This window comes from Hylobates moloch, unplaced genomic scaffold (genome assembly GCF_009828535.3).
Source record: "Hylobates moloch isolate HMO894 unplaced genomic scaffold, HMol_V3 SCAFFOLD_5, whole genome shotgun sequence".
Lineage (NCBI taxonomy): Eukaryota > Metazoa > Chordata > Mammalia > Primates > Hylobatidae > Hylobates > Hylobates moloch.
Genome location: NW_026652280.1, coordinates 145,117,840 through 145,122,567, shown reverse-complemented (window position 1 = coordinate 145,122,567; position 4,728 = coordinate 145,117,840). Strand labels below are relative to the sequence as shown.

The 4,728-nt window shown below is 36.1% G+C and overlaps 1 pseudogene; it reads left to right on the top strand.

The window, feature by feature from the left end:
* Positions 1-894: 894 nt before the first annotated feature.
* LOC116468394 (large ribosomal subunit protein uL1-like) lies at positions 895-1,437 on the top strand (annotated as a pseudogene).
* Positions 1,438-4,728: the final 3,291 nt, after the last annotated feature.

Here is a 4,728-nt window from a genome sequence, read left to right as displayed (position 1 = left end):
TGGGAAACTGGGGAGTTGTTGGTTAAAAGTTAAAAAATTTCAATTAGACAGGAGAAATAAGGTCAAGTTATCTATTGGACAATACAGTTACTACAGTAAATAACGATGTATTCTATTTTGAAAATCACTAAGAGAGTAGATTTTAAGTGTTCTCACCACAAAAGATGATAAGTATGTAAGTAATGCATATGTTATTAGCTGGATTGAACCATTCCACAGTGTACACATATTTCAAAGCATCATGTTGTACATGATAAATATATGCAATTTTTATTTGTCAATTTTTTTAAAGCAGCAACATTAAGGAAAGTAAGCAGAAAAGGCTGCATATTTTAATATTACCTATTTAGGAATCAAAATTTTCCTTATAACTGCAACAAATTTCACCAGCAGCATCTTCAAAGATGTTTGTTAAGTAGCTCATATATTATTTGAAACTGTCCTTTTCTTCTTAGTCCTTGCTACAGAAAATTTTCCCAACACAATCTAACCTAGTGATATAATTACACCTTAGTAGGCATAAATGAGTTCACATATGTATGTCTGTGTTTCAGTAGGGATTAATAAACTAAACTGATTCATTCTCTGTAAGGTAGAAATTCTTTCTTGGAAACAATTGAGTGAGGAAATATTTGATCGATTTGGCACAGGTAATTCCAGACAAATAAGAAAATAAATAATCTTATATGTTCTTGTGAACAGATAGTGATAGTTCCAAGAAATGAATTAAGTAAATTTTAACAAGCAGTATGATTATTTCTGTTAGATAATCCTTAATCTCATCCATGAAATGGAAAGGAAAGAAATGCCTTCCTATCACAGGAAGAGTGAGAAAGTAAGAGGTATAAAAAATTGAGATGTGTCTCTTTTCCGGTTAGCTCAGCGTGAGAAGCCATGAGCAGCAAAGTCTCTTGCGACACCCTGTAAGAGGCGATGCAGAAAGTCCTGCAAGGGAACCAGCACAAGGGCCCCAAGTCTGGAGACAGTGGAGTTGCAGATTAGTTTGAGGGACTGTGACTCCCAGAAGGGCAAGCGCCTCTCGGGCACCGTCAGGCTTAAGCCCACTCCCCGCCCCAAGTTCTCCGTGTGTGTCCTGGGGGACCAGCAACACTGTGACGAGGCCAAGGCCGTGGATATCCCCCACATGGACATCGAGGTGCTGAAAAAACTCAACAAAAATAAGAAACTGGTCAAGAAGCTGGCCAAGAAGTATGATGCATTTCTGGCCTCAGAGCCTCTGATCAAGTGGATCCCACAAATCCTGGGCCCAGGACTAAATAAGGCAGGAAAGTTCCCTTCCCTGCTCACACACAACGAAAACATGGCAGCCGAAGCGGATGAGGTGAAGTCCACCTTCAAGTTCCAAATGAAGAAGGTGTGTTATGTCTGGCTGTGGCTGTTGGCCACGTGAAGATGACAGAAGATGAGCTTGTGTAGAGCATTCACCTGGCTGTCAACTTCTTGGTGTCATTGCTCAAGAAAAACTGGCAGAGTGTCCTGGCCTTGTATATCAAGAGCACCATGGGCAAGCCTCAGCACCTATGTTAAGGCACATTTGAATAAATTCTACTGCTACCAAAAAAAAAAAAAAAAAAACCTGTGATGTCTTTCAGCAGAATAATTTTAGCACCTGTGTCATCTCTGGCATTTTTTTTTTCTATATACTAGCCACTGAGATAAATTGGAGAGTAGGGTGTGATAGAAGGAAGAACAACTTAAATATTTCTAAATTTTAATTATTCTGATTTAAAAGATTACAAAGTTGAAATAGGTCAAAATTAAAACTCTGGGGAAGAGTTCCCTTTTTTTTTTTCGTGTATGGGAAATGAAACAGCATCAGGTAAAATGGGGTTTACTATGTTTGCAAACTTTATTAGAAATTAGCTATTTCTAGGGAGCTAAAACATTTCAACCGGTGCCAAGAGAGAAGGGAGGAGCCTTTGTATTTTGAAAGAAGAATGAAACTAAAGAGTTGCAGCCAAATTTTGAAGGGGAATCCAAATGCTGTTTGGCGAAAAGATGACTAAATGAATTACCAGTGGCTGTTTGTCACCTCCCAAAGCTCTGTTGCAGAAAGACATTACTGAATAGCCTTTATAATCTTTTTTTCTTATCCTTTTCTTTCAAATCAAGTCAAGCAGAATATAGTTAAAGGCTTAATTTTCACTGAAATGTTCTGAGTGAAATTAGACCTTCTGAATCCAACTTTTCCCAGCCGCCTTTTTTTTTTTAAGCAGTAAGTAATCAGTGTTTAATTACTTGACTTTTACATGGTACAACCTTTGAGACCTTGCTGACTTACTGAGGCTTCAAGGTGTATTGTTCAGAATGTTCAAAGACCCTATACGTCTTGTTAGCATTAACAATAGTAAGATTAGAAATGGAGAAAGTGGACTGTAACATGCTCTTTGGGTACCATTGCACACATCATAAAAGCCTCAAATTATTTAACTTTTGATGTTACCAGGCACAAGGTAGAAAAGGAAACATAATTCTGTGCTTATTTTTTTACTTATGATTGCAGTTTTGTTACTAACGACTGGAGCTTGAGGCCCTCAGATGAAAGATATGTCTTTGTGACTATAAAACAGAAAACGAAGGCAAGAGTTGGCAGAAATTTTTATTCTATGAGAACAGACAAATATATAATTCAGAACCATCATATGAGCTTTAGTGATTATTTATGAGCTATATATATGTTAAGTGTATTCCCTCTTTTAAGGTTTTGCGGATAGAGTCTATAAGTGAGAAACTTCACACTAACCCAAATTAAAACTCATACTACTTTAAAATTGTTTTACAGACTCGATCTATATAAAAATTATCATAATAAAATTTATTTCTTAATTTTTAATCAAATGTCAAGACACCAAATACATTAATATAAGGAAGAGAATTATAGAGTGTTCCACTTATACCAGTAATACATCAAAGACGTCAGTGTGATACATGGAAAAAATTAATCCAATGACCTTGTGTTGTTTTAAACATACGTCGTTTCTACCCTGCCTACACCAAAAAAAATTTAAAAGAATTTGAGATTCATTCCTGTTTAGTTTGCTTGCTTGTGCTGCGATGACAAAACACCACAGACTAGGTAATTTATAAATAATAGAAATTTATTTCTCAGTTTTAGAGACTGGGAAGTCCAAGATCAAGGCACCAGCAGGTTTGGTGTCTGGCGAAGACCTGTTCCTCAAAAATGGCACAGTCTAAGTGTCATGACATGGCAGAAGAGCAGAAGAGAACAAACTCACTTCCTTAAGACCTTTTATAAGAGCGCTAATCCCATCCATGAGGGCTCTTCTCTCATTAATCACTTCTTAAAACTTATTTATGCCTACTGTTCCATTATTGAAACTCTAAGCATGTGTGAGTTATTTATATCCTACTGCTCAAGGTCATCACTAAGGTCTGATTACAAAAATTCAAAAAATTGCAACCTCAGGCATAAATGGGTTAAAGGCTCCCACCTCTAAATACTATCACATGGGCAATTAAGTTGCAGCATATGAATTTTGGGGAACACATTCAGATCACTCCAATTGCCCACAAGCACAAATACATGTATAATAAAAGATCAGATAGAAATTTAAATTAAACATTCTCAGAAATAATGACTGTCTTGGCACAGGCTTGCAAATATGGAGTTATTGGTCACTTATTTTGATCTTTCATGTTTGATTGTTACTTCTGATAAGTTATGATCTCTTTCTGGTGTTTCCTTTTTCAAAAAAATTTTTAGCCTCTAGGGGAACATGGTAGTAGCCCATCCGACCATAGGGACTAACCACATTCACAGTAAGTAGACAGTGTTGCTTCTTTTTTGTTTAAACTGCTAAATTTCTTCTTATTCCTTGTCTATACCAACAAAGAGAACTAATGTACATTATATATATTTGGGTGTTGTCATAATTTTATTCCATTTTGCTTTCCTATATTTTCTGATTTTTTGCAATAATTATGTATTTCCTTATCATCAGAAAAAGCAATAAATGTGGTTCAAATAATTGTTAAAACTATTTAAAGAGGAACAATGCAGAGAAAATACATTTGTTTTCACCTAGAATTAGGTTAATTTATGTGGATTGAGAAACTTTGAAAGAAAAAAGTGCAAATCAACTAAAAATGAGGGTTTGAGCATGCATATTCCTTTTTTAGTGTGCTTTTTATAGCACAATCAGTGATACAATGATAGCGAATTCCATAGAGTTGTCATGAGGTTCAAGTGAGATAAAATGAATGCACTAGCACTGAGATTGATGGGATCAAGCATCTGAAAGGGGGAACAGGAGGAGAAGGAAGAGAAGATGGAGGGAAGACGGAGACAGAGTCAGAGACTGTGAAGGGGACAAAGATGAAGACACAGACCCAGACCACCCAGACCAACCCTAAACTATACCGTATTACCTATTGCTGCTTTTCTTTCCCCTTGCAGCTGTAAGTTACATATCTGAATGTTATGTGCAATTTTGAGTGTTCTTTACTTTTTTATATACTACTACTGCTACTATTTATAGATGTCTCTGCCAATTGAGGCCTTTTTCACAAAGAGAATCTCATGTAATCATTACAGGGGCCATGTGAGATGGATACTTTCTCCATTTTAAAGATGAAGAAGCTGCGATTCACAGAGCTTAACTAATTTGCCAGAATTCACACAAAACTAGAAGAGGTTCAGATAATTTAAACTCCAGTCTCTTTGTTTATATAGGACTTTTAAAATCT